General features: G+C 41.7%; 14 non-coding genes and 4 pseudogenes across 14 annotated transcripts; all 18 read right to left on the bottom strand.

Moving 5' to 3' along the window:
• Positions 1-2746: 2746 nt before the first annotated feature.
• Positions 2747-2865, bottom strand: LOC117281966 (5S ribosomal RNA). Its single transcript, XR_004512605.1, has one exon. It is a non-coding gene; the product is annotated as a 5S ribosomal RNA (ribosomal RNA).
• A 10469-nt stretch (positions 2866-13334) lies between these two features.
• On the bottom strand, positions 13335-13442 carry LOC117281973 (5S ribosomal RNA; annotated as a pseudogene).
• Positions 13443-13959: 517 nt separating this feature from the next.
• Positions 13960-14078, bottom strand: LOC117281969 (5S ribosomal RNA). The gene has a single exon (XR_004512608.1). It is a non-coding gene; the product is annotated as a 5S ribosomal RNA (ribosomal RNA).
• Positions 14079-14598: 520 nt separating this feature from the next.
• Positions 14599-14706, bottom strand: LOC117281975 (5S ribosomal RNA; annotated as a pseudogene).
• Positions 14707-15118: 412 nt separating this feature from the next.
• On the bottom strand, positions 15119-15236 carry LOC117281960 (5S ribosomal RNA). The gene has a single exon (XR_004512599.1). It is a non-coding gene; the product is annotated as a 5S ribosomal RNA (ribosomal RNA).
• A 525-nt stretch (positions 15237-15761) lies between these two features.
• Positions 15762-15880, bottom strand: LOC117281977 (5S ribosomal RNA). The gene has a single exon (XR_004512612.2). It is a non-coding gene; the product is annotated as a 5S ribosomal RNA (ribosomal RNA).
• An 818-nt stretch (positions 15881-16698) lies between these two features.
• LOC117281972 (5S ribosomal RNA) lies at positions 16699-16817 on the bottom strand (annotated as a pseudogene).
• A 522-nt stretch (positions 16818-17339) lies between these two features.
• LOC117281961 (5S ribosomal RNA) lies at positions 17340-17458 on the bottom strand. Its single transcript, XR_004512600.1, has one exon. It is a non-coding gene; the product is annotated as a 5S ribosomal RNA (ribosomal RNA).
• Positions 17459-17979: 521 nt separating this feature from the next.
• Positions 17980-18098, bottom strand: LOC117281963 (5S ribosomal RNA). Its single transcript, XR_004512602.1, has one exon. It is a non-coding gene; the product is annotated as a 5S ribosomal RNA (ribosomal RNA).
• Positions 18099-18613: 515 nt separating this feature from the next.
• LOC117281965 (5S ribosomal RNA) lies at positions 18614-18732 on the bottom strand. Its single transcript, XR_004512604.1, has one exon. It is a non-coding gene; the product is annotated as a 5S ribosomal RNA (ribosomal RNA).
• A 521-nt stretch (positions 18733-19253) lies between these two features.
• LOC117281959 (5S ribosomal RNA) lies at positions 19254-19371 on the bottom strand. The gene has a single exon (XR_004512598.1). It is a non-coding gene; the product is annotated as a 5S ribosomal RNA (ribosomal RNA).
• Positions 19372-19893: 522 nt separating this feature from the next.
• On the bottom strand, positions 19894-20012 carry LOC117281976 (5S ribosomal RNA). The gene has a single exon (XR_004512611.2). It is a non-coding gene; the product is annotated as a 5S ribosomal RNA (ribosomal RNA).
• Positions 20013-20535: 523 nt separating this feature from the next.
• LOC117281968 (5S ribosomal RNA) lies at positions 20536-20654 on the bottom strand. Its single transcript, XR_004512607.2, has one exon. It is a non-coding gene; the product is annotated as a 5S ribosomal RNA (ribosomal RNA).
• A 521-nt stretch (positions 20655-21175) lies between these two features.
• LOC117281971 (5S ribosomal RNA) lies at positions 21176-21294 on the bottom strand. The gene has a single exon (XR_004512610.2). It is a non-coding gene; the product is annotated as a 5S ribosomal RNA (ribosomal RNA).
• Positions 21295-21814: 520 nt separating this feature from the next.
• LOC117281967 (5S ribosomal RNA) lies at positions 21815-21933 on the bottom strand. Its single transcript, XR_004512606.2, has one exon. It is a non-coding gene; the product is annotated as a 5S ribosomal RNA (ribosomal RNA).
• Positions 21934-22448: 515 nt separating this feature from the next.
• On the bottom strand, positions 22449-22566 carry LOC117281964 (5S ribosomal RNA). Its single transcript, XR_004512603.2, has one exon. It is a non-coding gene; the product is annotated as a 5S ribosomal RNA (ribosomal RNA).
• Positions 22567-23087: 521 nt separating this feature from the next.
• Positions 23088-23206, bottom strand: LOC117275170 (5S ribosomal RNA; annotated as a pseudogene).
• A 522-nt stretch (positions 23207-23728) lies between these two features.
• Positions 23729-23847, bottom strand: LOC117275198 (5S ribosomal RNA). The gene has a single exon (XR_004505348.2). It is a non-coding gene; the product is annotated as a 5S ribosomal RNA (ribosomal RNA).
• Between the last annotated feature and the right edge of the window lie 380 nt (positions 23848-24227).

Below are 24227 nucleotides of genomic sequence, written 5' to 3'. Positions count from 1 at the left end.
AATATGCAGATAATGTACAAATCCATAATGCTTTGTATAGTCTTGTAAGGCCATAGGTTAGGTTTAACTGCTTGCAAGTTTGGCTAGTGTCCATTTTATAGGGGAAACTCAGCCGGAAATCTCCGTCGGAATCCACAATGAGTTAGACACCCCATAAACCCTTACATTCGAGGACGAATGTTCCTAAGGGGGAGAGGGTGTTACAACCCAAATTCGCATACCATAGATCACGCCGTAAGTTAGTCGACGTAAATCCAAGAAGAGATTATCTTTGAGATGATAAGAAGTTAATCCTATGGTCTTAAACAATACAAGGGTGTATAAGAGTGGTTAACAAGTATTTGAAGTTAAACGAATCAAGGATGTTGTAACCCGTATTTTCGGGTAACACTAGAGGTGATTAATTTTCCCAAGAGGTCTTGTTTTAATGTATTTGAATCATATAATATCCGCATCATAAGTCTTGAAGTCAAGCGAGTTATGAAACAAAGTCGAAAAAAGTTGTCGCAACTTACGTTTATAATTTTACTTAAACTTTAGGTCAAATATTACTACATTTTTCTCCCAATATACTTGGAATTATGGGGTGATCTACCTATCAAATTAAAGATCTATGAGTCTAGTTTCCAACTCATTACACCGTTTGTCGATACGATCTCGGAATAAAGAGATATTTGCGTTTTCGTGAGAGTGTGCCAAGCAGCTCTTTATGGGGCCCACATAGGCGGTTTAAGACATGGATATATATAAGATACCTCAACCCCATTTTAAGTCATTATGTTTCAGTATATTCAGACCTTAGAACCCTAAAAACACTCTCTCAAGGTTCTCTCATGATCCAAGACCCAAACAAAGGGCAAACAACACAAATCAAGTGTCGGTAATCCCGTGGCGCTAGTAAGTTTCTTGTTCTTCTTGTTGTTGCTGATTTTTGTGTTGTTCCAGATCGTGTGGTAGGTTGTTTTAAGTGTTTTATGTTCTGTAAATACTCCTTCAAGTTTTTAATATCAACCCTAGGTGATTTCAAGTTTTCTAAAGTAATTCTAGTGCCGAAAAACCCGAATTGATTTCTAGTTTCGCTTCCTTGTTCTTGTGGCAGAATTGGAGAGATATTTCGTGGAAAACTAAGGTCAAATTGGAGTTTTTATTTCTGTTTAAAGGTAAGGAACCTCTTACTCTATATATATTTAAGATTATCCAAGTTGTGGCTATGTCGTTGATGCTTGAACTTGTAAAATATATATCGAAAGGCTTGGTAGTAATGTTGTTAGTTGGTGGACTGTTTTGGAGGCTCAATATGATTCTTAATGATGTTGTTTGGGCTGTTTGGTGATTGTATTGACTTGTGGGAAGTCATATAAATAGGGGAGGTGCTGTCCGTTTTATCGTAAAATAGGTTGCGGTCGATACATAATAGTTACGACGCTTAAACGATAATGATAGTGTCATTTCTCTTATTGTAGACTAAGGAGTCGTGACATTTGCATAGCTTGAGGTTGGGCAGTATATACAAGGTATGTGAGGCTATCCCCTTCATTCTTTTGCACGACTCCAATTGTACATAATGTAATGAACGAGCTCCCAAAGATACTCTACTCTTAGAAGCTAGCAGTACTTACATTGCTGCCCTTCTTATGAAACGATTGATATTGATGTTACTTCTCTTATTCTTATATTATCAATGTTGTTGGTAGTTCCTGATTCTTATAAGATTCTTGATGAAGAGTTAATCCTAATAACGTGTACAAAGGATACCGACCTTACGTCACTCCGAAAGGTTCAAAATGTGATTCCAATGAGTCCAGCATGCATCATATATATGTATCTATTTTACTCTACCGAGCCGCACTATAGTCGGCCGGGTATGGCACCTATTGTGCAACCACTGATCAGTTGGGTTTTACCGAGCTCCACGTGGCCGGGTATGATTCTACCGAGCCCTATGATGGCCGGGTACGTTTTACCGAGCCTATTCCGGCCGGGTACGATATGATGATGGTGATGCCCACAAAGGCATATTTTTTAAAAGTTTATGTATATATATGTATGTATCATGTGTTTCATGTCAGTAGCCCTCAAAGGTACCCAGATGTCACAGGTTGTATATTTCCTATCCCTGTTTACATTACTGTTCTTACTTATGCTTTCCTGCCTTACATACTCTGTACTTTATTCGTACTGACATCCTTTTTATTTGTGGACGCTGCATGTCGTGCTGCAGGTCCTGATAGACAGGTAGACGTAGCTCCTCCACCACAGTAGGCTGTCCAGTTCAACAGTTATTGGCAAGATCCCTTCTCCGGACTTGCCGTGGTCTTGGTATGCATTTTTGTTATAGACATTATGGGTATGTCGGGGCCCTGTTCCGGCAATGTTGTAGCACTTATGTTTCTTTAGAGGCTCATAGACAGGTGTCGACTCATGGTAGCTCGTACCTTATATATAGTTTCTTGACAGTATTGTCGTCCCATGTTATGTATGTTCATGACATTATCTTTCATTGTTGGATGTTCATGACCCATGTCTACTATTTATATTGATCTTGTCGGCCCTTAAAGATAATAAGGAAGGTTAGATAAAATGTACGTTGGTGCTCGGCAAGTATGTCCCGGGTGCTAGTCATGACCCTCCAGTTGGGTCGTGACAATAAATATGTCGTTTGCACTGCTTAAAACTCATTTTTGAATTTATTAGAAATACCACCGATATATTAAAAGAAGTAAGATACAAATTTTGCCTAAAAAGAGGGACGCAATACGAGGACTTTCCAGGGGGTCACCCATCCTTGTACTATTCTCGCCCATGCACGCTTATCTTTGGAGTTCTTATGGGATCCGGTGCATTAGTGCTAGTATGATCGCATCCGACATTCCTTGCACTCTAAATTCTCTTAATACCTTTCCTCCTTCCGCTTTAGGTGAAAAGGTGGAAAACCTTAAAACGACATAACTTTATGCTCATTTATTCATTTTACGCAATTCCTCTTTTGATTTCAACTATTTTTTGCGGGCAAAGGCATTGACCAACAACAACAAGCCGCGCTCGGCGATAATATCAAAATTAGAGTGTAACGACCCGGCTGGTCGATTTGAGAATTAGAGCCCCGATCCCCTAATATCTACTTTCCCCATATTTGTTTCTACTTTTGGGATTTGCCGGAGTGATTGGTTATGGAATTCGGGGAGTTTTGGGACACTTAGTCCCTTGTTGTGAGTTTAAGCCTTAGAAATTGGACCGTAGTCGGAACTGTGTGAAGACGGATCCGGAATGGAATTCTGTCGACTCCGTTAGCTCCGTTGAGTGATTTTGAGCTTAGGAGCACATCCGTAATGTGTTTTGGAGGTCTGTGGTAGATTTAGGCTCGAATTGGCGAAAGTTAGATTTTCGGCGATTTCGGCTGATAGTGGAAATTTTGATATCGAGCTCGGAATGGATTTCCAAAAGTGGCTGTAGGTTCGTAGTGTCATTTGTGACCTGTGTGTAAAATATGAGGTAATTCGGACTAGATTTGCTATGGTTCGGTGTCGTTTGTAGGATTTGGAAAATTCTAAGTTCTTAGGCTTGAATCCGTGCTTAATTCATGATATTTGGTGTTATTCAATGTGGTTTGAAGGCTCGACTAAGTTCGTATGGTGTTATAGGATTAGTTGGTAGGTTTGGTTGAGGTCCCGGGGGCCTCGGGTGTGTTTCGGATGCTTAACGGAATGAAATTGGACTTAGGGAAATCTGGTGCTTTTGCTGGTTCTGCTGTAATCGCACCTGTGCAAGGCTGCCCGCAGGTGCGAGAAAATTGGCGCAGAAGCGGGATAATGAATGAGTGCCAGGGGTCGCAGGTGCGAGGTTATTTCCGCAGATGCGTTAGGGGTCTTCGCAGGTGCGCAAGGTCCGCAGAAGCGGAAGGGAATTCCGCAGGCGCGCACACACAGATGCGGCCCTTTCATCGCAGGTGCGAAGGTAGGGGGCAAGTGAATTGTGCAGATGCACACAATTTCTGCAGAAGCACACCCACAGGTGTGAGCCCAGGTTCCGCAGGTGCGGAAATACCTGGGCAGTGGTTAAAACCGAAGGGCTTCATGATTATTTTCATTTTTGACTTTGCAAACTTGGTTTAGGGCGATATTTGAAAGCATTTTCGAGGCATTTCTTGAGGTAAGTCCCTTGTGCTTATTTTTGATTAATAATCTTGCTTTGCCATGTATTTTCCCACCTAGTTAGTGTGTACTTAAGGTGGAAATTGGAAGTTGGAGGCTAGGGATTTGGAAGTTTGATTTGTGGATTTGGAGGACCATTTGGAATCGAAATTTAGTAATTTTGGTATGGTTAGACTCGTGATGGAATGGGTATTCCTTTTTTGTAACTTTTACCCGATTCCGATACATGGGCCCCACGGGCAATTTTTGAGTTAATTTTGGGATTTTGTTAAAGTGTTGATTTCATTAATTAGATGAGTCTCTTATTGTTGTATTTATGATATGTAATTGCTTTTGGCTAGATTTGGGCCATTTGAAGCCGGGTATTCATGGGAAAGGCATTGTGACCGATTGATTGAGCTTGGTTCGAGGTAAGTGGCTTGCCTAATTTTGTGTAGGGGAAATGCCTTTAAGATTTGGAACTATTGTGATATGTGAGCGCCGTGTACGTGAGGTGACGAATACGTACACAGGCTAGTTGTGGTAAAACATGATTTTCTTACTGAGCAGCAACATCTTTGCCTATTATTTTGAGTTATACCATTTTAATAAGTACTAATCTATTTTCATTCTTAATTGAGTTATTCCAATTTGTGTAGCTATCATGTTTAGTCTAATACAATATGTCTACGTGTCTTAATTGTTTATGTGAATTATGTGCAACACGCTTAGTGAGTTTCCTGCTTCTTCCCTGACTGGTACTTGGTCTAAATTGTAAGAATTTCGTGATGTAGTGGTATTTCTATCATTCGCGCTGCATATTTACTTCGGGACTACGAAACGGTATTCTGGGAGATCCCCCTGTACTGCATATTTACTTTGGGACTACGGAACGACATTCTGAGAGATACCCCTGTCTTGTATATTTACTTTGGGACTACGGAACGGTATTCTGGGAGATCCCCCTGCACATTTACTTTGGGACTATAGAATGGTATTCCGGGAGATCCCCCTGCACATTTACGTTTGGAACTACGAGACGGTATCTCGGGAGATCCCCTGTTGTATTTTCTGTGTGAAAGTTGTTACCTTCTATGATTTCATTGTTGGTAAATTTCAGCCTTTATTTTATTGCGGTATTACACTCTATATTGTTTTATTACATTTTTACCAGTAGGGCCTTGACCTGACCTCGTCACTACTAGACCGAGGTTAGGCTTGGCACTTACTGGGTACCAATTGTTGTGTACTCATGCTACTCTCTGCACATGTTTTTCGTGTGCAGATCCAGGTATACCTTATCAGCCGCACTAGTATTGAGCCGGGACAGCTTTGGAGACTTCAAGGTATATCTGCCACGTCCGCAGACCTCAGAGTCCCCTTCTACTCTTTATCATGTCCAGTATCTTCTGTATTGTTCCTTGTTAGACTGTGATGTATAGAGACACTAGATTTTTCTTTCTATAGTTTGTGATTCACGATGTTTTGAGTTTTGGAATTTGTTGTGTATTTTTGAATAGTTGGTTAAATTTATATTTTTATTTCATTATTCCGCAAAATGTTAGGCTTACCTAGTTGTAGAGACTAGGTGCCGTCACGATGTCACACGGAGGGGAAATTGGGTCGTGACAAGTTGGTATCAGAGCTCTAGGTTCGTAGGTGTCGTGAGTCACAAACTGGTTTATTAGAGTCTCGCGAATCGGTACGGAGACGTCTGTACTTATCTTCGGGAGACTATGGAACTGTTAGGAAAACTTTCACTACTTTGATTCCTTGTCGTGCGAAAATTTTTTGACTTCAGAGATTCTCAATTTCTGTATTCTATTCTCTCACAGATGGTGAGGAAACGTAGAAGCGGATCTGATGAACAGGCACCCGCGCCCTCTGCTAGAGCCGCGAGAGGCCAGGGACGTCCACGTGGTGCAGCCAGAGCACCCGCACGAGCTATTACGGAGGAGCCCCCAGTAGCTTAAGATGGAGGGCAGACACCTGAGATACCTGTTCCTTCACCAGCCCTCTAGGAGACTCTAGCCCAGTTTCTGAGCATGTTCAGCACCTTAGCTCAGGCTGGATTGATTCCACTTGCTCCTGCCAAATTTCAGGCCTCGGGAGGAGCATAAACTCCCATCGTCGGTACTCTAGAGCAGCGGGTTCAGGTCGACCAGGTTCCTGAGATTGTACCAATGCAGCCGGTAGCTCCAGCTCAGCCCAAAGTTAGGGTAGCGGCTTCTAAGGCGGAGCAGCTCAGACTTGAGAGGTACAAGAAGTACCACCCACCTACTTTCAGCGGATTGGCTACAAATGATGCTCAAGGTTTTCTGGAGGAGTGTCATCGTATTCTCTGTACTATGGGTGTAGCGGAGATGAGCGGGGTTTCTTTTACCACATTCCAGCTTAGGGGAGCTGCCTATCAGTGGTGGCGTGCTTATGAGTTGAGTAGTCCGGCTGAGGCAGATTCACTTACATGGACTCAGTTCTCGGATATATTTTTGAGAGAGTATATCCCTCAAAGCCTCAGGGACTCATGGCGCGCAGAGTTTGAGCAGTTGCGCCAGGGTGCTATGACTGTGTCAGAGTATGCAATTTGCTCCAGTGATTTGGCCCGACATGCACCGGCCTTAGTTGCCACAGTTCGAGAGAGGGTTTGACGATTTATTAAGGGTTTCCATCCCAACATCCGGAGTAGTATGGCCAGGGAATTGGAGATGGATATTTCGTATCAGCAGGTTGTGGGTATTGCCAGGAGATTCGAGGGCATGTTTTCCCGAGATAGAAAGGAGAGGGAGGCCAAGAGGTCTCGAGAGGCTGGTTATTATTCGGGAGCTTGTGCCCCAGCAGCTCGCCATGGTAGGGGTTATGTGAGCCGCCCCGTTCATTCAGCTCTTCCAGCCTCCAGCGGTGTTCCAGCTCTATCTAGACCCCAGGAGCCTTATTATGCACCGCAGTATCTAGTGTGCCTCCTACACGAGGTGTTTCTAGCGGCCAGTCTAGCAGACATGGCCCGAGCCAGTCACAACAGCCACGCCCTCCCAGAGCTTGTTTTGAGTGTGGCGACACTCGCCACATGGTGAGGGATTGCCCCAGGATTAGGAGGGGTGCACCTCCACAGACTTTTCAGTCACATTGTGCTCCACCGGGTCTTCAAGATATGATTACAGCACCAGCTGCCACCCCACCTGCTCAAACAGCTCGAGGTGGAGGTCAGGGAGGTAGAGGTTGCCCTATATGGGGAAGGTCAGGCCAGATATTATGCACTTCCTACTTGTACAGAGGTAGTTGCTTCTGATTCTGTCATCACAGGTATTGTTCCGATCTGTCATAGAGATGCATCGGTATTATTTGACCCAGGCTCTACATATTCTTATGTGTCCTCTTATTTTGCTTTGTATTTGGGAGTATCTCGGGATTCTTTGAGTTCCCCTATTTATGTATATACTCCTGTGGGAGACCAGAGCCGATTTATTATTGCTCAGCATGGTGGACTTTGATATTATTTTGGGCATGGACTGGTTGTTTCCCTATTATGCTATTCTTGATTGTCATGCTAAAACCGTGACGCTGGCTATGCTAGGTTTACCGCGGTTAGAGTGGAGAGGTACCTTAGAGTATACTCCCACCAGAGTTATTTCATTTCTTAAAGCTCAACGAATGGTTGAGTAGGGGTGTGACATGTATCTAGCTTATGTGAGAGAGGTCAATATTGATACCCCTACAGTGGAGTCAATTCCAGTTGTGAGGGACTTTCTAGATATGTTTCCAGCTGATCTTCCGGGCATGCCGCCCGACAGAGATATCAATTTTGGCATTGATTTGTTGTCGGGCACTCAACCCATCTCTATTCCTCCATATCGCATGGCTCCTCCTGAATTGAAGGAATTGAAAGAGCAGTTACAAGAATTGCTTGATAAAGGCTTCATTCGGCCGAGTGTGTCACCTTGGGGTGCTCCTGTCTTATTTGTGAAGAAGAAGGATGGTTCTATGCGGATATATATTGATTACTGCCAGTTGAACAAATTCACAATGAAGAACAGGTACCCATTGATCAGTTACAAGGTGCCAGAATGTTTTCCAAGATTGACTTACGTTCGGGTTATCATCAGTTGAAGATTTGGGAGCCAGATATCCCAAAGACTACTTTTAGGACCAGATATGGTCACTATGAGTTTCTTGTTATGTCTTTTGGGCTGACCAATGCCCCAGCAGCTTTTATGCACTTGATGCACAGTGTGTTCCGACTTTATCTTGACTCATTCGTAATTGTGTTTATTGACAACATTCTAGTATACTCTTGGAGTCGGGAGGATCATGAGCAGCACCTGAGGACTGCACTTCAGACCTTGAGAGAAAAGAAGTTATATGCAAAGTTTTCAAAGTGTGAGTTTGGTTAGACTCAGTGGCATTCTTGGGCCATATAGTATTGAGTGAGGGGATTCAGGTGGATCCGAAAAAGATTGAATCAGTGTAGAGCTGGCCCAGGCAGTCCTCAGCTACAGGGATCCGGAGTTTTCTTGGTTTGGCGGGGTATTACCGTTGCTTTGTAGAGGGATTCTCATCTATTGCAGCACATATGACAAGGTTGACCCAGAAGGGTGCTCCGTTCAGGTGGACAGAGGAATGTAAGGAGAGCTTTCAGAAGGTCAAGACAACTTTGACTACAGCCTCAGTATTGATATTACCTACAGGTTCGGGGTCTTATACTGTATATTGTGATGCATCGCGGATTGGTCTTGGCGCGGTGTTGACGCAGGACGGTAGGGTGATTGCCTATGCGTCCAGACAACTGAAGGTGCACGAAAAGAACTATCCTGTCCACGATCTTGAGTTAGCAGCTATTGTTCATGCCTTGAAGATATGGCGACATTATTTGTATGGTGTTCCTTGTGAAATTTATACTGATTATCGGAGTTTGCAACATCTGTTTAAGCAAAAAGATCTTAACTTACGTCAGCAGAGGTGGTTGGAGCTACTTAAGGATTATGATATCACTATTTTGTACTACCCTGGGAAGGCCAATGTGGTGGCCGATGCTTTGAGTCTCCGGGCAGAGAGTTTGGGAAGTTTAGCATATCTACCAGCAGCAGAGAGGCCACTGGCGTTGGATGTTCAGTCCTTAGCCAGCCAGTTTGTGAGATTGGATATTTCTGAGCCGAATCGAGTATTGGCTTGTGTGGTCTCTCGATCTTCCCTTTATGATCGTATCAGGGAGTGTCAGTATGATGACCCCCATCTGCTTGTCCTTAAGGACATGGTCCAGCACGGTGATGCTAAGGAGATTACTATTGGAGATGATGGTGCATTGAGGATGCAGGGCAGGCTATGTGTGCCCAATGTAGATGGTTTGCATGAGTTGATTCTTCAGGAGGCTCACAGTTCGCGGTACTCTATTCATCCGGGTGCCACAAAGATGTATCAGGACTTGAAACATCATTACTGGTGGAGGATAATGACGAAGAACATAGTAGAGTATGTGGCTCGATGTCTGAATTGCCAATAGGTAAAATATGAGCATCAGCGACCAGGTGGATTGCTTCAGAATTTAGAAATTCCTGAGTGGAAATGGGAGCGGATCTCTATGGATTTCGTGGTTGGACTCCCACGGACTCAGCGGAGGTTTGATGCAGTTTGTAGCTCAAATCTACATCCATGAGATCGTCAGGCTTCATAGCATACCGGTATCTATTATCTTTGATCGGGGTACACAGTTTACATCACGGTTCTGGAGAGCTGTACAATATGAGTTGGGTACTTGGGTTGAGTTGAGCATAACATTTCACCCTAAGACGAACGGGTAGTCCGAGCGCACTATTCAGATATTAGAGGATATGCTCCGTGCGTGTGTGATAGATTTTGGGGGTGCTTGGGACCAGTTCTTGCCACTTGCGGAGTTTGCTTATAATAACAGTTATCGGTCCAACATTCAGATGGCACCGTATGAGGCTCTGTACGGTAGGCGGTGTTGGTCCCCAGTAGGTTGGTTCGAGCCCAGCGAGGCCAGATTATTGGGTACGAACTTGGTTCAGGATGCCTTGGAGAAAGTTAAGGTGATTCAGGATAGACTTCGCACGGCCCAATCCAGGCAGAAAAGTTATGCGGACCGGAAGGTTCGTGATGTTGCATTCATGGTTGGTGAGCGAGTCTTGCTCCGAGTTTCGCATATGAAGGGCGTTATGAGGTTTGGAAAGAAGGGCAAGTTGAGCCCAAGGTTTATTGGTCCATTTGAGGTATTGCGTCAAGTTGGGGAGGTTGCTTATGAGCTTGCCTTGCCTCCCAGTCTAGCAGGAGTTCATCCGGTATTCCACATCTCTATGCTCCGGAAGTATCACGGCGATCCGTCTCATGTGTTGGATTTCAGCTCAGTTCAATTGGACAAGGATCTATCCTATGTTGATGAGCCAATGGCTATTTTAGTCAGGCAGGTCAGAAAGCTAAGATCAAAGAACATTGCTTCCGTAAAGGTTCATTGGAGGGGACAGCCGGTCGGGGAGGAAATTTGGGAGGCCGAGCAGGATATACGCAGCGAGTACCCACATCTTTTCACAGTTTCATGTATGTCTTTATACTCGTTCGAGGACGAACGATTATTTTATGAGGGGGAAGGATGTAACGACCCGGCCGGTCATTTTGAGAATTAGAGCCCTGATTCCCTAATATCTACTTTCCCTACATTTGTTTCTACTTTTGGGATTTGTCGGAGTGATTGGTTATGGAATTCGGGGAGTTTTGGGACACTTAGTCCCTAGTTGTGAGTTTAAGCCTTAGAAATTAGACCGTAGTCGGAACTATGTGAAGACGGATCCGGAATGGAATTCCGTCAACTTTGTTAGCCCCGTTGAGTGATTTTGAGCTTAGGAACGCGTCCGGAATGTGTTTTGGAGGTCTGTAGTAGATTTAGGCTCGAATTGGCGAAAGTTAGATTTTCGGCGATTTTGGCTGATAGTGGAAATTTTGATATCAAGCTCGGAATGGATTTCCGAAAGTGGTTGTAGATTTGTAGTGTCATTTATGACCTGTGTGTAAAATTTGAGGTAATTCGGACTAGATTTGGCGTGGTTTGGCGTCGTTTGTAGGATTTGTAAAATTCTAAGTTCTTAGGCTTGAATCCATGCTTAATTCATGATTTTTGGTGTTATTCGATGTGGTTTGAAGGCTCGACTAAGTTCGTATGGTGTTATAGGATTGGTTGGTAGGTTTTGTTGAGGTCCCGGGGGCCTCGGGTGTGTTTTGGATGCTTAACGGAATGAAATTGGACTTAGGGAAATCTGGTGCTTTTGCTGGTTTTGCTGTAATCGCACCTGCGCAAGGCTGCCCGCAGGTGCGAGCAAAGTGGCGCAGAAGCAGGAAAATGGAGGAATGCCAGGGGTTGTAGGTGCGAGGTGATTTCCGCATCTGCGATGCCCACAGATGCATTAGGGGACTTCGCAGGTGCGCAAGGTCCGCAGAAGCGGAAGGGAATTCCGCAGGCGCGCACGCGTAGATGCGGCCCTTTCATCGTAGGTGCGAAGGCAGGGGGCAAGTGATTTTCGTAGATGCGCACAATTTACGCACAAGCGCAACCGCAGGTGCAGAAATACCTGGGCAGTGGTTAAAACCGAAGGGCTTCGTGATTTTTGTCATTTTTGACTTTGCAAACTCGGTTTAGGGAGCATTTTGAGAGCATTTTCGAGGCATTTCTTGAGGTAAGTCCCTTGTGCTTATTATTGATCAATAATGTTGCTTTGCCATGTATTTTCCCACCTAGTTAGTGTGTATTTAAGGTGAAAATTGGAAGTTGGAGGCTAGGGATTTGGAAGTTTGATTTGTGGATTTGAAGAACCATTTGGTATCGGAATTTCATAATTTTGGTATGGTTAGACTCGTGTGGAATGGGCGTTTCTATTTTGTAACTTTTACCCGATTCTGAGATGTGGGCCCCACGTGCAATTTTTGAGTTAATTTCAGGATTTTGTCAAAGCGTTGATTTCATTAATTAGATGAGTCTCTTATTGTTGTATTTATGATATGTAATTGCTTTTGGCTAGATTTGGGCCATTAGGAGCCAGATATTCATGGGAAAGGCATTGTGACCGATTGATTGAGCTTGGTTCGAGGTAAGTGGCTTGCCTAACTTTGTGTGGGGGAAATCCCCTTAAGATTTGGAACTATTGTGATATGTGAGCGCAATGTACGCGAGGTGACGAGTACGTACACGGGCTAGTTGTGGTAAAACCCGATTTTCTTACTGAGCAGCAACATGTTTGCCTGTTATTTTGAGTTATACCATTTTAATGAGTACTAATCTATTTTCATTCTTAATTGAGTTATTCCAATTTGTGTAACTATCATGTTTAGTCTAATACAACATGTCTACGTGTCTTAATTGTTTATGTGAATTATGTGCAACATGCTTAGTGAATTTCCTGCTTCTTCCCTGACTGGTACTTAGTCTAAATTGTAAGAATTTCGTGATGTAGTTGTATTTCTATCATTCGCGCTGCATATTTACTTTAGGACTACGGAACGGTATTCCGGGAGATCCCCCCTATACTGCATATTTACTTTGGGACTACGGAATGGTATTCCAGGAGATCCCCCTGTCTTGCATATTTACTTTGGGACTACGGAACGGTATTCCGGGAGATCCCCCTGCACATTTACGTTTGAGACTACGAGACGGTATCTCGGGAGATCCCCTATTGTGTTTTCTGTGTACTAAGCTGTTACTTTCTATGATTTCATTGTTGTGATTCACGATGTTGAGGGTTTTCGGATTTGTTGTGTATTTTTTAATTGTTGGTTAAATTTATATTTTTATTTCATAATTCCGCAAAATGTTAGGCTTACCTAGTTATAGAGACTATGTGCCGTCGCGACGTCACATGGAGGAGAAATCTGGTCGTGACATAGAGGGCCCGTAAGGCCCAGCTTCATGCCTATGACACTAGGCCGCATGGAACGACGACGTCGTAACTAGACATTTTACGGATGTCGCCTTCGAGGCCAAGGCGTAGTGACATGTCAAGTGCAATGGTGATAAGCCCGTAACTATTTTCTTTATTTACAATACATAGCGTTTTAGATTTTTTTCATAACTATTAGCTTTAAAAAAATTTTTTATTTCGTGTAAAACAAATATATCGTTTACACTACTTAAAAATCATTTGTGAATTTATTAGACATACCGCCGATATATAAAATCAAGTAAGATACAAATTTTGCCTAAAAAGAGGGATGCAACATAGGGGGTCACCCATCCCAGTACTACTCTCGCCCAAGCACGCTTCACTTCGGAGTTCTGATGGGATCCGGTGCGTTAGTGCTGGTATGATCGCACCCGACATTCCTTGCACTCTAAATTCTCTTAATACCTTTCCCCCTTCTGCTTTAGGTGCGAAGGTGTAAAAACTTAAAACGACCTAACTTTACGATCATTTATCCATTTTACGCAATTCCCCTTTTGATTTCAACTAGTTTTTGCGGGCAAAGGCATTGACCAACAAAAACAAGCTGCGCTCGATGATAATATCACAATTAGAGGGCCGTAAGGCCTAGCTACATGCCTATCACACTAGGTCACATGGAATGACGACGTCGCAACTAGACGTTTTACGGATGTTGACTTCGAGGCCAAGGCGTAGTGACGTGTCAAGTGCAACGGTGTTAAGCCCGTAAATATTTTCCTTATTTAATATATATTGCATTTTTGATTTTTTTCATAACTATTAGCGTTAAAAATATTATTATTTCGTGTAAAACAATATATTGTTTACACTGCTTAAAACTAATTTGTAAATTTATTAAAAATACCGCAGATATATTAAAAGAAGTAAGATACAAATTTTGCCTAAAAAGAGGGACACAATACAAGGACTTCCCAGGGGGTCACCTATCCCAGTACTACTCTCACCCATACACGCTTATCTTCGGAGTTCTGATGGGATCCGGTGCGTTAGTGCTGATATGACCGCATCCGACATTCCTTCCACTCTAAATTCTCTTAATACCTTTCCTCCTTCCGCTTTAGGTGCGAAGGTATAACACCTTAAAACGACATAACTATACGCTCATTTATTCGTTTTACGCAATTCCTATTTTGATTTCAACTATTTTTCGCGGGAAAAGGCATTGACAAAAAACAAAAAGCCGCGCTCGACGATAATATTACAATTAGAGGGCCCGTAAGGCCTAGCTACATGCCTATCACACTAGGCTGCATGGAACGACGACGTCGTAACTAGACGTTTTACGGATGTCGCTTTCGAGGCCAAGGCATAGTGACGTGTCAAGTGCAACGGTTTTAAGCCCGTAAATATTTTTCTTATTTACAATATATTGCGTTTTAGATTTTTTTTCATAACTATTAGCTTTAAAAAAATTGTTATTTCGTGTAAAAACAATATATCATTTACACTACTTAAAACTCATTCGTGAATTTATTAGACATACCGCCGATATATTAAAAGAAGTAAGATACACATTTTTCCTAAAAAGAGGGATGCAACACATGAGGTCACCCATCCTAGTATGACTATCACCCATGCACGCTTAACTTCAGAGTTCTGATGGGATCCGGTGCGTTAGTGCTGGTATGATCGCATCCGACATTTCTTGCACTCTAAATTCTCTTATTACCTTTCCTCCTTCCGCTTTAGGTGCGAAGGTGTAAAACCTTGAAACGACATAACTTTACGCTCAGTTATCTGTTTTAGGCAATTCCTCTTTTGATTTCAACTATTTTTAGCGGGCAAAGACATTGACCAATAGCAACAAGCCGCGCTCTACGATAATATCATAATTAGTGGGCTCGTAAGTCCTAGCTACATGCCCATCACACTACGCCGCATAGAACGACGATGTCTCAACTAGACATTTTACGGATGTGGCCTTTAAAGAAATTATTATTTCGTGTAAAAACAAAATATCGTTTACACTACTTAAAACTTATTTGTGAATTTATTAGACATACCTCCGATACATTAAAAAAAGTAAGATATAAATTTTGCCTAAAACAAGGGATGCAACACGAGGACTTCCCGGGGGTCACCCATCCTAGTACTACTCTCGCCCAAGCACGCTAAACTTCGGAGTTCTAATGGGATCCGGTGCGTTAGTGCCGGTATAATCGCATCCGACATTCCTTTCACTCTAAATTCTCTTAATACCTTTCCTCCTTCCGCTTTAGGTGCGAAGGTGTAAAACCTTAAAACGACATAACTTTATTCTCATTTATCCGTATTACGCAATTCCTCTTTTGATTTCAACTACTTTTCGCGGGCAAAGGCATTGACCAACAACAACAAGCCGCGCTCGACGATAATATCAGAATTATAGGGCCCGTGACGCCTAGCTACATGCCTATTACCCTAGGCCTCATGGAACAGCGACGTCGCAACTAGACGTTTTACGGATGTCGCCTTCGAGGACAATGCTTAGTGACGTGTCAAGTGCAACGGTGTTAATCCCGTAAATATTTTCCTTCTTTACTATATATTGCTTTTTTGATTTTTTTTTTCATAACTATTAGCTTTAAAAATATTGTTATTTCGTGTAAATAAATATCTATTTTGTTTACACTGCTTAAAACTCATTTGTGAATTTATTAGACATACCGCCGATACATTAAAAGAAGTAATATACAAATTTTGCCTAAAAATAGGGATGCAACACGAGGACTACCCAAGGGGTCACCCATCCTAGTACTACTCTCGCCCAAGCACGCTTAGCTTCGGAGTTCTGATGGGATCCGGTGCGTTAGTGCTGGTATGATCGCATCCGACATTCCTTGCACTCTAAATTCTCCTAATACCTTTCCTCCTTCCGCTTTAGGTGAGAAGGTGTAAAACCATAAAACGACATAACTTTACGCTCATTTATCCGTTTTACGTAATTCCACTTTTGATTTCAACTATTTTTCGCGGGCAAAGGCATTGACAAACAAAAACAAGCCGCGCTCGACGATAATATCAAAATTAGAGGGCCCGTAAGGCCTAGCTACATGCCTATCATACTAGGCCGCATGGAACGGTGACATCGCAACTAGACGTTTTACGGATGTCGCCTTCGAGGCCAAGGCGTAGTGACTTGTCAAGTGTAACGGTGTTAAGCTCGTAAATAATTTCCTTATTTACTATATATTTCTTTTTTGATTGTTTTCATAACAATTAGCTTTAAAAATATTGTTATTTCGTGAAAACAATATCTATTTCGTTTATACTGCTTAAAACTCATTTGTGAATTCAAGCCTAAATCTACTACAGACCTCCAAAACATATTCCAGACGCGCTCCTAACGCCAAAATCACTCAACGGAGCTAACGAAGTCGACAAAATTCCATTCCGGATTCATCTTCATGCAGTTCTGACTACGGTCCTAACCCTAAGGCTTAATCTCAAAACTAGGGACTAAGTGTACCAAAACTCCGCGAATTCCATAACCAATCACTCCGGCAAATCCCAAAAGCAGAAACAAACATGGGGAAAGCAGATATTAGGGAATCGGGGCTATAATTCTTAAAACAACCGGCCGGGTCATTACAATTAGACATACCGCTGATACATTAAAAGAAGTAACATACAAATTTTGCCTAAAAAGATGGATGCAATACGAGGACTTCCTAGGGGGTCACCCATCCTAATACTACTCTCTCCCAAGCACGCTAAACTTTGGAGTTCTGATGGGATCCAGTGCGGTACTGTTGGTATGACCGCATCCGACATTCCTTGCACTCTAAATTCTTTTAATACCTTTCCTCCTTCCGCTTTAGGTAAGAAGATGTAAAATCTTAAAACGACATAACTTTACGCTCATTTGTCCGTTTTACGCAATTCCTCTTTTGATTACAACTATTTTTCGCGGGCAAAGGAATTAACCAACAACAACAAGCTGCGCTCGATGATAATATCACAATTAGAAGACCCGTAAGGCCTAGTTACATGCCTATCACACTAGGCCGCATGGAACGGCGACGTCGCAACTAGACGTTTTATGGATATCGCCTTCGAGGCCAAGGTGGAGTGACGTGTCAAATGCAACGGTGTTAAGCCCGTAAATATTTTCCTTATTTACTATATATTGCTTTTTTGATTTTTTTCATAACTATTATCTTTAAAAATATTGTTATTTCGTGTAAAACAATATATATTTCATTTACACTGCTTAAAACTCATTTGTGAATTTATTAGAAATACCGCTGATACATTAAAAGAAGTAAGATACAAATTTTGCCTCAAAAGAGGGATGCAACACGAGGACTTCCCAGGGGGACACCCATCTTAGTACTTCTCTAGCCCAAGCACGCTTAGCTTCAGAGTTCTGATGGGATCCGGTGCGTTAGTGCTGGTATGATTGCATTCGACATTCATTGCACTCTAAATTCTCTTAATACCTTTCCTCCTTCCGCTTTAGGTGCGAAGGTGTGAAATGTTAAAACGACATAACTTTACGGTCATTTATCCGTTTTATGCAATTCCTCTTTTGATATCGACTATGTTTCGCGGGCAAAGGCATTGACCAACAACAAGAAGCTATGCTCGACGATAATATCACAATTAGAGGGCCCGTAAGGCCTAGCTACATGCCTATCACACTTGGCTACATGGAACGGCGACATCGCAACTAGACATTTTACGGAATTCGCCTTCGAAGCCAATGCGTAGTGACGTGTCAAGTGAAACACTGTTAAGCCCGTAAATATTTTCCTTATTTACTATATATTGCTTTTTTGATTTTCTCATAACTATTAGCTTTAAAAATATTGTTATTTCGTATAAAAAAATATCTATTTCTTTTACACTGCTTAAAACTCATTTGTGAATTTATTAGACATACCGTAGATACTTTAAAAAAAGTAAGATACAAATTTTGCCTAAAAAGAGGGATGCAATACGAGGACTTCCCAGGGGGACACCCATCCTAGTACTACTCTGGCCCAAGCACGCTTAGCTTCGTAGTTCTGATGGGATCCGGTGTGTTAGTACTGGTATAATCGCATCCGACATTCCTTGCACTCTAAATTCTCTTAATACCTTTCCTCCTTGCGCTTTAGGTGCGAAGGTGTAAAACCTTAAAACGACATAACTTTATGCTCTTTTATCCGTTTTACGCAATTCCTCTTTTGATTTCAACTATTTTTGGCGGGCAAAGGTATTGACCAACAACAATAAGCCACGCTCGATGATAATATCACAGTTAGAGGGCCCGTAAGATAATTTCTATCACACTAGGCCGCATGGAATGGCGACGTCGCAACTAGACATTTTACGGATATCGCCTTCGAGGCCAAGGCATAGTGATGTGTCAAGTGCAACGGTGTTAAGCCCGTAAATATTTTTCTTATTTACTATATATTGCTTTTTTGATTTTTTTCATAACTATTAGCTTCAGAAATATTGTTATTTCGTGTAAAAAAATATCTATTTCGTTTACACTGCTTAAAATGCATTTGTGAATTTATTAGACATACCGCCGATACATTAAAAGAAGTAAGATACAAATTTTGCCTAAAAAAAGGGATGCAACACGAGGACTTCCCAGGGGGTCACCCATCCTAGTACTACTCTCGCCCTAGCATGCTTCACTTTTGAGTTCTGATAGGATCCGGTGTGTTAGTGCTGGTATGATCGCATCTGACATTCCTTGCACTCTAAATTATCTTAATACCTTTCCCCCTTCCGCTTTAGGTGCGAAGGTGTAAAACCTTAAAACGACATAACTTTACGATCATTTATCCATTTTACGCAATTCCTCTTTTGATTTCAACTAGTTTTCGCGGGCAAAGGCATTGACCAACAAAAACAAGCCGCGCTCGATGATAATATCACAATTAGAGGGCCGTAAGGCCTAGCTACATGCTTAACACACTAGGCTGCATGGAACATCGATGTCGCAATTAGAAGTTTTACGGATGTCGCCTTCGAGGCCAAGGCATAGTGACGTGTCAAGTGCAACGGTGTTAAGCTCGTAAATATTTGCCTTATTTACTATATATTGCTGTTTTGATTTTTTCCATAACCATTAGTTTTAAAAATATTGTTATTTCGTGTTAAACAATATCTATTTCGTTTACACAGCTTAAAACTCATTTGTTAATTTATTAGACATACCGCCGATACATTAAAAGAAGTAAGATACACATTTTTCCTAAAAATAGGGATGCAACACGAGGACTTCCCAGGGGTCACCCATCCTAGTACTACTCTCGCTCAAGCACGCTTAGCTTCAGAGTTCTGATGGGATCCGGTGCGTTAGTGCTGGTATGATCGCATCCGACATTCCTTGCACTCTAAATTCTCTTAATACCTTTCCTCATTCCGCTTTAGGTGCGATGGTGTATAACCTTAAAACAACATAACTTTACGCTCATTTATCCGTTTTACGCAATTTCTCTATTGGTTTCAACCATTTTTCGCGGGCAAAGGCATTGTCCAACAACAACAAGCTGCGCTCCACGATAATATTAGAATTATAGGGCCTGTAAGGCCTAGCTACATGCCTATCACACTAGGCCGCATGGAACGGCGACGTCGCAATTAGACGTTTTACGGATGTCGCCTTCGAGGCCAATGCGTAGTGACGTGTCAAGTGCAATGGTGTTAAGCCTGTAAATATTTTCCTTATTTACTATATATTGCTTTTTTGATTTTTTTCATAACTATTAGCTTTAAAAATATTGTTATTTTGTGTAAATAAATATCTATTTCGTTTACAGTGCTTAAATCTCATTTATGAATTTATTAGACATACCGCCATTATATTAAAAGAAGTATTATACAAATTTTGCCTAAAACGAGGGATGCAACACGAGGACTACCCAGGGGTTCACCCATCCTAGTACTACTCTCGCCCAAGCACGCTTCATTTTGGACTTCTGATGGGATCTGGTGCGTTAGTGCTGGTATGATCGCATCCGACATTCCTTGCATTCTAAATTCTCTTAATACCTTTCCTCCTTCCGCTTTAGGTGAGAAGGTGTATAACTTTAAACCGACATAACTGTACACTCATTTATCCGTTTTACGCAATTCCTCTTTTGATTTTGAACTATTTTTCCCAGGAAAAGGCATTAACCAACAACAACAAGCCGCGCTCGACGATAATATCACAATTAGAGGGCCCGTAAGGCCTAGCTACATGCCTATCACACTAGGCCGCATGGAACGGCGACGTCGCAACTAGACATTTTACGGATGTCGCCTTCGAGACCAAGGCGGAGTGATGTGTCAAGTGCAACGGTGTTAAGCCCGTAAATATTTTCCTTATTTACTATATATTGCTTTTTTGATTTTTTTCATAACTATTAGCTTTAAAAATATTGTTATATCGTCTAAAAAAATATCTATTTCATTTGCACTTCTTAAAACTAATTTGTGAATTTATTAGACATACCGCCGATACATTAGAAGAAGTAAGATACAAATTTTGCCTAAAAAGAGGGATGCAACACGGGGACTTCCCAGGGGGTCACCCATCCCAGTACTACTCTCGCTATTGCACGCTTAGCTTCGGAGTTCTGATGGGATCCGGTGCGTTAGTGATGGTATGAGTGCATCTGACATTCCTTGCACTCTAAATTCTCTTAATACCTTTCCTCTTTCCGCTTTAGGTGCGAAGGTGTATAACCTTAAAACGACATAACTTTACGCTCATTTATACGGTTATGTAATTCTTTTTTTGATTTTAACTATTTTTCGCGGGCAAAGGCATTGACCAACAAAACTAAGTTGCGCTCGAGGATAATATCACAATAAGAGGGCCCGTAAAGCCTAGCTACATGCCTATCACACTAGGCTGCATGGAACGACGACGTCGCAACTAGACGTTTTACGGATGTCGCCTTTGAGGCCAAGGCATAGTGACGTGGCAAGTGCAACGGTGTTAAGCCCGTAAATATTTTCCTTATTGACTATGTATTGCTTTTTTGATTTTTTTCATAACTATTAGCTTTAAAAATATTGTTATTTCGTGTAAAAAAATATCTATTTCATTTACACTGTTTAAAACGCATTTGTAAATTTATTAGACATACCGCCGATACATTAAAAGAAGTAAGATACAAATTTTGCCTAAAAAGAAGGATGCAACACGAGGATTTCCTAGGGGATCACCCATCCCAGTACTACTCTCGCCCATGCACGCTTAGCTTCGGAGTTCTGTTGGGATCCGCAGCGTTAGTGCTGGTATGATCGCATCCGACATTCCTTGCACTCTAAATTCTCTTAATACCTTTCCTTCTTCCGCTTTAGGTGCAAAGGTGTAAAAACTTAAAACGACATAACTTTACGCTCATTTATTTGTTTCACGCAATTCCTCTTTTGATTTCAACTATTTTTCGCGAGCAAAGGCATTGACCAACAACAAGAAGCTGCGCTCGACGATAATATCACAGTTAGAGGGCCCGTAAGGCCTAGATATATGCCTATCACACTTGGCCGCAGGGAACGGCGACGTCGCAACTAGACATTTTACGGAATTCGCCTTCGAAGCCAATGCGTAGTGACGTGTCAAGTGAAATGGTGTTAAGCCCGTAAATATTTTCCTAATTTACTATATATTGCTTTTTTTATTTTCTCATAACTATTAGCTTTAAAAATATTGTTATTTCGTATAAAAAATATCTTTTTCGTTTACACTGCTTAAAACTCATTTTTGAATTTATTAGACGTACCGCCAATACATTAAAAGAAGTAAGATACAAATTTTGCCTAAAAAGAGGGATGCAATACGGGGACTTCCCAGGGGGACACCCATCCTAGTACTACTCTCGCCCAAGCACGCTTAGCTTCGGAGTTCTGATGGGATCTGGTGTATTAGTACTGGTATGATCGCATCCGACATTCCTTGCACTCTAAATTCTCTTTATACCTTTCCTCCTTCCGCTTTAGGTGCGAAGGTGTAAAACCTTAAAATGACATAACTTTACGCTCTTTTATCCGTTTTACGCAATTCCTCTTTTGATTTAAACTATTTTTGGCGGGCAAAGGTATTGACCAACAACAATACGCTGCGCTAGACGATAATATCACAATTAGAGGGCCCGTAAGATAATGCCTATCACACTAGGCCGCATGGAACGGCGACGTCGCAACTAGACATTTTACGGATATCGCCTTCGAGGCCAAGGCATAGTGACGTGTCAAGTGCAATGGTGTTAAGCCCATAAATATTTTCCTTATTTACTATATATTGCTTTTTTGATTTTTTTCTTAACTATTAGCTTTAGAAATATTGTTATTTCGTGTAAACAAATATCTATTTCGTTTATACTGCTTAAAACTGATTTGTGAATTTATTAGGCATAACGCCGATACATTAAAAGAAGTAAGATACAAATTTTGCCTAAAAAGAGGGATGCAACACGAGGACTTCCCAGGGGGTCACCCATCCTAGTACTACTCTCGCCCAAGCACGCTTAGCTTCGGAGTCTGATGGGATCCGGTGGGTTAGTGCTGGTATGATCACATTCGACATTCCTTGCACTCTAAATTCTCTTAATACCTTTCATCTTTCCTCTTTAGATGGGAAGGTGTAAAACCTTAAAGCGACATAACTTTACGCTCATTTATCCGTTTTACGCAATTTCTCTTTCGATTTCAACTATTTTTCGCGGGAAAAGGCATTAACCAACAACAACAAGTCGCGCTGGATGATAATATCATAATTAGAGGGCCCGTAAGGCCTAGCTGCATGCCTATCACACTAGGCCGCATGGAACGGCGGCGTCGTAACTAGACGGTTTACGGATGTCGCCTTCAAAGTCAAGGCATAGTGACGTGTCAAGTGAAACGGTGTTAAACCCGTAAATATTTTCCTTATTTACTATATATTGCTTTTTTGATTTTCTCCTAACTATTAGCTTTAAAAATATTATTATTTCATGTAAAAAAATATCTATTTCCTTTACACTGCTTAAAACTCATTTGTGAATTTATTTGACATACCGTCGATACTTTAAAAAAAGTAAGATACAAATTTTGCCTAAAAAGAGGGATACAATATGAGGACTTCCCAGGGGGACACCCATCCTAGTGCTACTCTCGTGCAAGTACGCTTTTCTTCGTACTTCTGATGGGATCCGGTGCATTAGTACTGGTATGATCGCATCCGGCATTCCTTGCACTCTAAATTCTCTTAATACCTTTCCTCCTTCTGCTTTAGGTGCGAAGGTGTAAAACCTTAAAACGACATAACTTTACGCTCATTTATCCGTTTTACGCAATTGCTCTCTTGATTTCAACTATTTTTTGCCGGTAAAGGCATTGACCAACAACAACAAGCCGCGCTCGATGATAATATAACAATTAGAGGCCCCGTAAGGCCTAGCTACATGTCTATCACACTAGGCCACATTGAACGGCGACGTCACAACTAGACATTTTACGGATGTCGCCTTCGAGGCCAATGCATAGTGACGTGTCAAGTTCAACGGTGTTAAGCCCGTAAATATTTTTCTTATTTACTATATATTGCATTTTTTATTTTTTTCATAAATATTAGCTTTAAAAAAATTGATATTTCATATAAAAATATTTCTTTTTCGTTTACACTGCTTAATACTCATTTGCAAATTTATTAGACATACCGCCGATACATTAAAAGAAGTAAGATACAAATTTTGCCTAAAAGGAGGGATGCAACACGAGGATTTCCCAGGGGGTCACCCATCGTAGTACTTCTCTCACCCAAGCATGCTTAGCTTCGTAATTCTGATGGGATCCGGTGCGTTAGTACTAGTATGAACGCATCCGACATTCCTTGCACTCTAAATTCTCTTTATACCTTTCTTCCTTTCGCTTTAGGTGTGAAGGTGTAAAACCTTAAAACGACATAACTTTACGCTCATTTATCCGTTTTACGCAATTCCTCTTTTGATATCAACTATTTTTCGCGGGCAAAGGTATTGACCAACAACAACAAGCCGCGCTCTATGATAATATCACAATTAGACGGCCCGTAAGGCCTAGCTACATGCCTATCACACTAGGCCGCATGGAACGGCGACGTCGCAATTAGACGTTTTACGGATGTCGCCTTCGAGGCCAATGCGTAGTGACGTGTCAAGTGCAATGGTGTTAAGCCTGTAAATATTTTCCTTATTTACTATATATTGCTTTTTTGATTTTTTTC

This window comes from Nicotiana tomentosiformis, chromosome 4 (assembly GCF_000390325.3).
Source record: "Nicotiana tomentosiformis chromosome 4, ASM39032v3, whole genome shotgun sequence".
Classification (NCBI taxonomy): Eukaryota; Viridiplantae; Streptophyta; class Magnoliopsida; order Solanales; family Solanaceae; genus Nicotiana; species Nicotiana tomentosiformis.
The sequence above is the reverse complement of the archived record's forward strand: the minus strand, read 5'-3'. Positions and strand labels throughout refer to the sequence as shown.